The following is an 11923-nucleotide window of genomic DNA, read 5'->3' as shown; positions in this document are numbered from 1 at the left end:
TCAATATAGCAACTTTTCTTTATGTTTAACCCACGTGGGGTGTACGTTATGACACCAGTACCACGTGCTTATACAATTGTTTGACCCATCAGGTTAATAGTAAGACGATAGTAACCAGTTCGAGGTTTTTCTTTTGTAAATTGCGTTTCGATGTAATTTATTTTAATCATCAAAATTATTGTGGAGTTACACTCTTTGTGTAAACCAAGTTGACCACGTGAAGCATGTGGTGTAAGCATCAAAGTAGCCCTCAGCTATTCTTTTCGGGAAGATTTCACAGAGAGTTAGTATGAATTTAGTATACCAGTGTGTGGTAATTTCATGACAGACAGGATTGCGCTACGAACGTAACTTCTTTGGGTGAAAATTGAATCGGTTGGTTGCGGTTAATTTCCTCTTGGATATGTCTCAACGTTCTTCGTTTGTTATTTTATGAATGCAGTGTTGTATGTAGTCTCCCAATCTTGGCTCCCTATTTGATGTGTTCCGTAAGATTACAAACTCACATTTACACAATCCTAAATAAGGCACCAGTTTAGTTACGAATCAAGTTTGATATGCTGAAATTATAAGGGAACAATGATCAAGGTTAAAATAAACGTACAAATATAAAATGATTTATTTCTTTTTATTTAAATTGTCTTTATATATATATATATATATATATATATATATATATATATATATATATATATATATATATATATATATATATTACCGGTTATCGTAAGATGGGTACTAAAAGATTATAATTAATGTTAGTCTGGTTGGGAATATGGTAAGCTACACTGGATACCTGGTGAAACAGTTGCGCAGTAATGCAAGGTTAACTTTCTCACATAGCTCACAGCTTTTAACCCACTTTTATGGTTTTGAATATCAGCACCGCTTTCATAACAAATTAATGCAACAACATTACACATAGACTGACCTGGGCCGCTACCGAGCGTGCTTAACAGATACAAACGGAAGTGACCAGAGAGGCAGCTTCCTATACCAACATGACAAGGTACGGACAGGACCATACTAAGAATAGAAACCTCTCTGCTTTTACAAAGCGTAGCTACCTGTTCCGACGTTGGTCCTACTGTTCTCTAGCAGACTGGCTTGTCTGGTACCATCAAGCATGCAACTAGAAATACATTTGCTCATTCATCCTCTCACACAGAAGGGATGGGGGATGACAGTATCTTATCATATACAGTATATAAAAGAAAGCGGATGTAGGTTTCGTATGAGACTGTGTGACATGAATTACATATAAACTGTGTTTTAAAGTGTAGTAGTGTGACAGATCGTTCTTTTTTATGTGTAAAAGGAACACGTTTCTCTGCTCAGTCTCCTCCCAGATAGTCAGAAACACCACAGTAAATTTAGAAGAATAATTTATGCCGTAAATGACAACATATTTAAGAAATTAACATGAAAAGTATCCAACAGAGACCTTTCAACTGTTCAATTTTTACTTTTTCACTGCATTACCACCACACTGTCAAAGATGTTACTTAGTGTATGTTTGTACTTCAGTCTAGACGTGTTACTTTCTTCATTGTAACTTCTTTGGTGATAATACTCAGTAAATGTCTGAAGATGGCGTTGTGATGCGAAAATCGGCTAACAATAAAAGAAATTTTGTAGAACAAAAGTCCACTAAAGTGTGTCCAACCAACGGTCTTGCTGCACTGGTAACAACAGTTTCGGTCAGATCACCGAAGTTAAGCGCTGTCGGGACTGGCTAACACTTGGAAGGGTAACCGTCCAGGTCTGCCGAGCGCTACAGGCAAGTTGACTGCAGTCAGCCCTTGTGAGGCCTATTGAGGAGATACTCGGTTGAGAAGTACCGGCTCCGGCCACTAAAACTGAAAACGGACGGGAGAACGGTAAGCTGGCCACATGCCTCTCCATAACCGCATCCAGTGCCACCTATCCATGAGGATGACATGGCGGTAGGTCGGTACCGTTGGGCCTTCCGAGGCCTTTTCCAATAAATAGAGAGAGAGAGAGAGAGAGAGAGAGAGAGAGAGAGAGAGAGAGAGAGAGAGAGAGAGAGAGAAAGAGAGAGAGAGAGAGAGAAATACGAATTCTTTTGATCAGAGAGTGTATTGCCAGGGGCCAGAATTAACGTCTCGTCAGCACCGATGTCGCTGGAAATTGAGAAAAAGTTTTTACTGTGTATTTCAGGACGCCTGTTTTATTTGGAAACTTAAGTGGTGTTACTTCAACAGCATTAATTGCTTTACGGGCGAATATCCGATCCGAGAAGACATCGTCGACAGAGGAATGCGAAAGGCAACACCTCGACACATTCACGAGCTACTGGATGCTTGACGGCCACGGCCACTGCCATCCACTTGCTGACGCAGAATGGCGCACTTATCGTTCTACTCAGTATACGACGCACGCTTTGTTCAAAGCAGCTATTTAAATAAAAGAGCCTCGCATCGCTAGTGTGGGGCTGGAACGGAAGCAGGCGCGGAGGGACCGGGGGGCCGGTAAGCGTGACTGCACGGTGCTCGTACGCCGACGCCACGAAACTCGGGCCGGCCGAGAGCCGCGCGCAGCCAAGTGGCCTGCTATTACGCAGCCGTTCCGAAAATCGATATCCACCTAATGATCGTAATAAGCACGCGATGATAGTGAAATATCGGTAAGGTATCCGCTGCCTGTCTTACTTGAGAAGCGTGATGGCGCTCTCCGTACGGCGAGCAGGCCGCTTCCCACGCCGCCTGAGAGAGCCGCCACGCCGTAACAACACGGCCGGCCAAAACGGTTTCCATTTGAAGAAGCGGCCAAAGGTGAGAGGTCGCACGGCGCTGCAGCGCAAATGTTACTGAATTCCTGTAGAACACTATACAAAGAAGACCGACACAAGATAACACACATTATCTCCAGGGAAATCCAGTGAAGAGACTCCACGTGTGACTATTGCTGACACAGAAGGTGAAAACTGAAACTTTTACAACAAACTGCCAAGAACGAGCAAATATGACGACACGACCATACTAACAGCGAATTGACCACACATACACTAGGCAGACACCCTAATTTGGGTACATCAGAGAAAGTCATTAATTTCTGAACATAAGAGAACGCTGTACTTCGAGCACATAAGAAATAAATATCAGAAATAAAAAATTCTTGCATGGGCATTGTACCCGCAAAGGAATCTTATAAGTGTACGCTAAAATAATTAGGATGAGATCGTGACCAGTTGTTGTATTCCGAAACGACAAATAAAAAGTACGTAACTTAGAAACAGGCGTGGAACAAAGACGTCAGTATTTCGGAGACTGTAGCTGCGCAGCCTGAGGTACCTGAATGGTATAATGCAGTACGTAGGTCAACACACAGCGAGAAGAACGCGGGATCAACAGGACTGTGTAGGTGGCGGAGAGTTCCACAACTTCTTCACTTGCTGTCTTCTTTATTTTTTAAAATCATACTTCACTGTTAAAATTTAGGCAACACACAAAATAACAGCTTTATGATACGATAATTCTAAAACAAACAATGGATCAGTACGTGCTTCACGACATGATATCTATAAATATACCAGTTCTAGAGTTTATCAAAAAAGTTTATGATAATAATTAACTACTACTTCGGGCAATATAAAATTAAGCCTGACGGACAGCTCAAAATCGCTAGGCAAGTGGCAGCACTTAAAATGAATGGATTAGAAGGATCAGCAAATCGATGCTTCCTGGTCAACACAGGCTCTGAACGGGATGGCGTTACGAACAGCAACAGAAAGCTGTTTTAATATTTCATCGAGGTAATGGGCGTCCCAGTCACTTACGGTAGCCTTGTGGATTTTCTTGGTAACAAAGCATATCCATTGTTTTCAGAAACTGTAATTCATTGATAGTTGCTGTTCATTTCGAAGCACAGGTTCGCTATCAGGTTATGAGCTTGTTACTGTGGGATCTGCATTGGAAAGTTACGGCAATGTCTGTGAATGGCCCTACGTACACAACAGTTATGTAACAGAATTTGTCTCATCGAGAACGGCTATGAAATAAAAACCACAGCATTACTTCATTCTATACAGGACAGTACTCTTAACTCCAGCGATCATGTTACGGAAGCATGCCACTACTGTAAGAGGTATTTGTTGCTGTATGCGGGCTTATGAAATAATTTAAAGTCGTCCTTCGCTACAGTTATTCATCTGAATAACTTTAATAACAGCAACAATTTCCAAGGGATGCTGCACATTCTGGAGACGGTAGTGTTACGACATTTCTTCAGGTCAAGATAGATGGTATTCTCTCTTCGTAAACAAATACAGTTCGCTACTTTTGTTCCGGCACTAAACCACCGAAAACTGTAAAGTGTGTTGGACACTGTTGGCTACAGCACATCTTGGAAATTTCCTCGAGACAGTTTCATGAGCGCAGTAGCGCACCAATTTTTAACCATCAAATGGAATGGCAAACAAAATCTTCAGTATGGCAAGAAATGTCGCAAAATACTACTTGTTGACTCGATTCTACGACGAGCAAGCACAAAGACACACCACTGACGATTTACCTACACCCACAACGTCCATCCCGTCAGTGTCGACATGAAAATGTGGAAGCTACAAAAATGACATGAGAGTTTTACCTTCCGTTTATCCTCGGAGTGAACACATATTATTACACAGATATCATCAGAAACGGTTACTGGCAGACACAGCTGTGGTAAGTACTTCCAGTCACTTCTGCTTCTTCTAATGGCATCTAGCATTGTAATTTGCAACTAACTACATACGTCAACCTGTCCGATGTAACCTGCTCTCTTCCAGTTGGGAACTTCGCATCTGAATTTGTGCGAGCGTACTTGTCCCTTTGTGCTGGGCGGGCACATAAACTGACGGAAAAAATCGCTATACCAAAAAACGATTAATGTAGAATGATAAAATTTCGCGAATACATTTCACTAGGTAACATATGTAAGTGATTAACATTGCAAGAGCACTGGTTAATGTAAGCGGGAGATAAGCGATTGTAAATGTGAAACGCTGGTACATTAATGACAGCTGTAACCGCCAGAATGTTGAATGATGTCCTGGAATGCGCGAAACAGGGTATATGGCTCGGAGCTGTCCTTTAAGTAAGCACTTTGTAACAGTAAATTTTGTCACTATGGCGCCAACAGCTGTTGAAAGTATTGCTGCAGATGCAGTACGATGCGCCATAGCCATAATCCGAATGCGATGGTCTTTCCTCTCGGTTGTGTCACGTGGCCGTCCGGAGCCGGGTATTCGTGCGACCGTACATTAGCAGCTAATGTGCATGAGAGTATCACACAAAAAAGTCTATGAAGTTAAATCGACATCTATGTTAGGTACACGGCTATTACTAGTGATGGGGTAATATACACCCGACAACTGTTATTCCAATTATGCAAATGGACAGCCGACATGTTTTCTGGACCCGACAATGGTCTGATCCAAGACCGAATTCGATCATCTCTAATGAAACATACTGATACAGCTGTGTATTGCTGTACTGCATAATGCCGTTCTGAACATTCATTAAAGCTGTACAACACCACCTGCATAAAATATTTCTGATATATAATTTTATTAAGCACCAGCTCGAGCTAGGTAATGGCTCCAGACTCTTGTTTGAGGCATTTTTCTACGAAATACGGCTCACTAAACTGCAACACTCACCGCGTAAACAGGAGACGCTCTTTCGAACTCTTGTGGACACTCCATTTTTGAAGAATAATTTGCTTGATCGGTAAGGATCACTAACTACTAACTTCAGAAATACACTTCCAAATACGATGTCCGACCCAGAGGGCAGAAGACTTGCTTGTTACAGCTCGCGAATTCTGTAAGGCGACCGCCTTTCAATACCGAAATTATTTTTAACAATTATTAGCCCTTCCAATCAATCAGCGCCAGAAAAAGAATTCAGGCATTTCACCAGCCATTTCTTGCTGCCTTTAATAACACTCTTCAGCAAAGATATGCTTCCTGTCAGGATCATTCAAAGTTTATTTCCATGAACAGCCGGCAAAAAGTGTCACGACGAGAAAATCACTCTGAATCAAGTGAGCATTGTAGATCTAAGCACAATCCACTGAGAGGGACAGCAGGAGAATCATCTCCTGGCTGCACAAAGCCTTCTTCCCCCGAACACCACCTCTGTGGTACATTGCAGAGTGTATGGGCTAGGAGGAGTCAACCGCTGCAACATTACAGCAGAATCTCTTTATTATTTTCAAGTAGGTCGTATTAGTAGCTCAGGTCCAGATCTGGCCGTCGTTCAAAGTCAGCGATCGAGCCACGGACCTCGGTGGTGAAGCATTGTAGTGAAGACGCCTGCAGCTGGTACTCCCAGTGCAACCCACGCGTGAGCGAACTTTCGTGGTCAACATTCCCAGCCGTTGGCCAAGTTACATCAGTTGCTGATGCACCAGTCTGGCTTGGCCAGGCCTACCGTAAGTGACAGGAGTACGGGCGTCCGGAGAGCGAACCCAGTCTAGCGTCTGGCTGGCGGCATCTATCGCTGGTGGACACACATTGGCTCCGTGGCTAGGAGCGCCTCAGTTTGATCCACTGGCCATCAACGCTGTGGCTGTACCTCTCGCGGATGGTCCTGTCACCACGACAATAGGGCGTTAGCGACTTCATGGCGTAGGCCGACACTGTGACGGACGCCGACTCGACGACCTGCCTGCTTGGACGGTCAGTATTTATACGCGCTATAGTGGGTCTGTTGTGGTGTTGCTACCGCAACACACGTACGCTGCGTGTCTAAGCGTCCCCGGTTTCAGTAACTAACAGGGTGCAGGCAAGAAGGCGGGCTGTGGCGCCCATCTGGTGCCACGCTGTAGTGCTGCGTTAGCGTATTGTGCCAAGTGTCCTTTTGGCATCGAGCTCTGAGCACTATGGTACTTAACTTCTGAGGTCACCAATCCCCTAGAACTTAGAACTTAAACCTAACCAACCTAAGGACATCACACATATCCATGCCCCAGACAGGATTCGAACCTGCGTGGTTCCAGACTGTAGCACCTAGAACCGCTCGGCCACCCCGGTCGGCCAACACGATAACAGAGCGCGCAGTCCACTGACCCTACCAGGAAAAAGATTAGTTACAGTGTGTCGCAGAGTAAAGAGAATAGAAATATCGGCAAAGATAGGAGACACAGTTTGCCTAATGATGCTAGGTGGGCGAAACGCGAGTGAGAGACAGGACGGAGCTCGGTCGCGCGAGCCTGGTGTCGGGGCGCGGCCGTCGATTTGTCGCGGCGCTGCTTTACGAGACGAGACGAGACGAGACGAGACGGGCTGCTGCGGCAGGCGGCAGCCGGCTGTCGTCCGCTTACCTTTACGGAGAGCCCTAGCCCGCGCGGGGTCAGCCACCTGCTGGCAGCGGGCAGCCTTTCCCGGAACGCCTCCGTCACTCCCTACGCCAACTACCTGTCATGACTGGCCAGCGGAAGGCATTCCCTGTGCCGCCGCGACAGCTGCGCGCCCGTTTCGCAGACAGCGTTAATCACACGCGTCACTGTAGCGTGAATACAGCAGGAGGGATGCAGCACTCCTACAGGATATCGTGGCGAACATGGCACAGGTAGTGAACTAAACAAGGTAGCCCTATTGGTAGCCTTCTGCAGACGCTATAGTAGTGTGCACGTAAGAATCCAGCTGGTGGGGCGACGTGCACTGCCAGGGAGCAGTGCACTATGTGATGCGTCACCCAATAGTATCATTTGCCGTCTCTGTCCGTAGTGTGTCCTCTGCGAGAACAGTTTAGCGTTGATTTTCGTTTCATTTTGGCCACGCTTAAGGTACTTTGCCAATGCAGCGTTCATTATGGGCGGCATAAAGCAAACATGAAAAATATTACGTTTAGAAGCTACAGCGATATTTTTCCAAGCATATGTTTCTTTCTATGTAGAGGCGGGAATAGAAATAGTGGCCCAGTAAGGAGCTCACACTTGGCAGTTACCAGGGAAGGTAACGACAGGAGCGTGTGTTACGCAACAAAGACATTACTCGAGATGCCGTTAAGTTTTTTCCTTCTCTCTCTACATAGAACACACCCTCACCCAGCTTCTTATATGAACACCGATATAAGCGTGACTGACAAAGCTTCTAGGTGAACGTGATCCTTTGTCCATGCGTTCTACCAAACCGGCCTAAAGTATAAATAAGAATGCCAGACAGGCATCTGCTCGAGATTTCGCTCGGCTTTCTGTTGGAGCGCTTTTCCACTACACCACGAGATCTGTGAACTACTCTGAAACGGATGTCTCTCCTCCATAATCAGTCCATCCATGTTTCTCATACGTCAGTAACGAAGTTAAGGTGTTCTGAAGCTGTCTTCGAACCTCCTCCTCTAAGCTCTGACGTGGTGACCACCCTCAATAGTGGAAAGTGCACACTTTGGAATGCTACAACAGAGTACACCAAGTGCACGTAAAACTGACACTGATATGCAAAGCTTCTCTGCCTGTGAGATTAACATTTTCAAGAACTCTGGCGTTGCGTGGCTTCTGCCGCATTTTTTGGCAAACCATTTTTCATAGTAACTTTTCTCTAAAAACGCTATGTATGATTCAACACCGCAAAAAGTGTCACTGACTTGCGTCGATACAGGAAATCCTGTTTTGATTCGGCTTCTTTGAAGAAGCAAACAAAAGCCATCTGCTCAGTTTACCAGGAACAAATCAGACATTTATCCGGCATTTATCTCCTAACTTCTAGCTTCGATAGGAGCTATAGTCTTGCCTTAACTGAAGACGTTATATGAAACAATACAGCACGAATTCGTACGTCTATTACAACGCAATCTGTAGAAAGGCATGGGTTTTTCTGCAGAATGACCAAGCAAAAGTTTCGTGCAAATCACAACTATCATTTTCCGATCCAAACTGATATCATTCCTCACGGCACGCTTCTGCTTTCAACAGAAATTTTTCATGAAACTTAATGTCTTTCATTTCACCTAAAATCACAAGACTAGCTCCTCTAGATAGTTTTTTGTTTAAACCGGTTATATAGGGTGTTCTCGAAATGTTGCTGCGACAAACAAACCGAGAAATATTGGAGATTTTAGAGGGTTCCAGGAGAAAAATAAACTGTGGATGGAAACCCGTGTTCGAAAGCGTCATCCACCGAAGCAACAGGGTATCGCATTCATTGGGGACAAAGCCGTTCTACGCAGCAGCTAGCTCAATCTTTTTCACTGGCAGTCGTGGCAACCATTCGCGATCACTGTTGCGACACTGCGAGAAGTTCCGCCTACGGTCCCTCAGCGTACAATATCACGTTTGTTGCCGAAGGGGTGGCCTAACAGCAGGCACCGGCGCCTTTGACTTCGACGCCCTGTTGCGTCGTTGGATGACCTTTCCTGACACGAGTTCCTATCCTAGATTTGTACCTCCTGACACCTCCTGTAATCTCTCGAATTTTGTCTCAATACTTCATGGACACCCTGCATATTTAATGTATACTAAATCGGATCTAACTCGCCCTAATTCTTACTTTCTCCAATGCTAGCTAGCATATCGGGCAACTAGTTTCCTCCTGCGAAATCGATCAGCTGCCAAATTTTCAGCTTACTCCCAGTTCACGTCCATATATTGAGTATCCATTGCGAAAGTTCATGTCCAAATGTTACTAGGTCTTCCTCTAACTTCTGTATCCACCCACTGTTTCGCACAACAGTGCTGATTTGGGATCCTTCCATGTGTCATGCACAGAACATCCCCCGCAAGTTTCAGTCTTCTTTCAGCATCGATTTTGTGCTGGTTGCGTAGACCAATTCTTCTTAGCACATTTTCTGAAATGTGGTCGCGATAACTGATATTCAAAATTCGTTTCAAGCATTGTTGTCGAAAAACATTGAGCCTGTGTGCTGATATTTTCGAGGTCTCAATGGACATCGGTTCAAATGGTTCAAATGGCTCTGAGCACTATGGGACTCAACATCTTAGGTCATAAGTCCCCTAGAACTTAAAACTACTTAAACCTAACTAACCTAAGGACATCACACACATCCATGCCCGAGGCAGGATTCGAACCTGCGACCGTAGCGGTCTCGCGGTTCCAGACTGCAGCGCCTTTAACCGCACGGCCACTTCGGCCAGCAATGGACATCGGCTGGATGATAGAGTGGTACAGTGTTTTGTGGACTTACAAAGTCTTTAATTGCCGTATGGATCGCATTATTTGGAAGACTTGAGAATCTGTTGAAATGCAATCAAAATTCAGAATATCTTAGTCTCGTATCCAGCAAACAAAAATATAACGTACATTTGAAGAGATCTAACTCGTTCCAGTGACGTTTACAAACTCTGTTGCCTTTCTCAGCTAGAATTAGAGCCCAAAACCTCACCTATTATGCAGGATCGCTGAAGAGAGCTGCTTGGCTAAAGGATACACAACTAGTTAGACGGTGTGTATGTGGCACAAGCGGACGGTCGTTATGTGGTTACCACGTGAGGGTGCACTGTGGACAAGATTCTTTAGTATTAAGAGGCAAAAGCGCAAAGCAACTAACCGTCCAACCACTCTGCATTTAGTTTTTTTCCGTATCCAGTTAAATAATTCTGGTAAAAACTATACAAATCAGCTGATAGATTTCGCAGGAGGAAACTAGTTGCCCGATATGCTAGCTAGCATTGGAGAAAGTAAGAATTAGGGCGACTTAGATCTGATTTAGTACACATTAAATATGAACACCTCTGGACACCAATATCGTGTTCTACTATTATGACGTCTTAATCCTGGTAGATGACACTGCTGAATTTTTCGTGTATCTCCCGTCCAGCCAAATAAATAACGCCTCAGAAGTCACATATTGACATCTGTACGCGGTAAGAGAATAAAGATGGTTTCATGTACACAGTTGGAACCGTGCGACTGCTACGGTCGCAGGTTCGAATCCTGCCTCGGGCATGGCTGTGTGTGATGTCCTTAGGTTAGTTAGGTTTAAGTAGTTCTAAGTTCTAGGGGACTGATGACCACAGCAGTTGAGTCCCATAGTGCTCAGAGCCATTTGAACCATTTGTACACAGTCTGAAGGGGTGAGTGAAAATTTGTACCACGGCCGGGAACCGAACCCGGGCCTCGTGTTCAGTAGGCACGTGCGCTAACCACTACGCCACCTTGGCATAGCGGTTCACACAACTGCTCTGATCACCTTGGCACGCCTCCCTCCTCGATCCAAATTGTCATTGTCCCCCAGACTACGTTAATTTCTCCTTACACACGGACAGTCTATATAAATGAAATCATATCTGTATGAGACTAGTAAAGCCGCTGAAATTGTATCATTTCATTTGTAAAGATGATTTCAACATTATTTTTAACATTTTATTTTTAAATCTGAAATTTATTTATAGATTTGTTATTCAAGTTACCTGCGTAAAGAACCAATAGCCATTACATTCCGAAGTCTAGTTATACCTGCACAAACGTCAGCTTCTCCCAGAGTAAAAGTGACCTCGACACTCATTTGGAACATAGGGGTGCATTAAGAGTCAACTATTCTGCAATCACCACACGAGAAAGTTTTACTTACCCATCGTGTCCGCACCTCTGGTAGAGCCTTTTTTTTCCATTTTTCAATGCTTTGCAACCAGGTTTCGCGAGATCTCAAAGAGTGTCGAACTCCGTCGCCCGTCAAGGTCTGCCTAAAAGTCTTTATCTACTGAGCCCACCAGCGCATTCAAGATAATCTAGATCATAACTCCTTAAATGTATTGCTTACCAATGGAGAGAGAAGTACTATGTCGATCGCCATAGATCATGTTTGAGAATGATTTACAATTCAAGACAAATTTTAGCAAATAACCGGCGAGGAAGGAAGATAGCGCGAATGAAATGATGAACGATTTACTAACGAGGTAGAATGAGCTTGCGGCAGTTATTTGATTTACAGATTGGAACTACAGTTTGTAAAAAAATCTA

General features: G+C 44.3%; 1 non-coding gene across 1 annotated transcript; it reads right to left on the bottom strand.

Annotated features, from left to right (window-relative positions):
* Nucleotides 1-11052: 11052 nt before the first annotated feature.
* Nucleotides 11053-11124, bottom strand: Trnas-acu (transfer RNA serine (anticodon ACU)). Its single transcript has one exon. It is a non-coding gene; the product is annotated as a tRNA-Ser (tRNA).
* Nucleotides 11125-11923: the final 799 nt, after the last annotated feature.

Source organism: Schistocerca nitens, chromosome 9 (assembly GCF_023898315.1).
Source record: "Schistocerca nitens isolate TAMUIC-IGC-003100 chromosome 9, iqSchNite1.1, whole genome shotgun sequence".
In the NCBI taxonomy this organism is placed as follows: domain Eukaryota; kingdom Metazoa; phylum Arthropoda; class Insecta; order Orthoptera; family Acrididae; genus Schistocerca; species Schistocerca nitens.
This window is presented reverse-complemented; position numbering and strand designations above follow the sequence as displayed.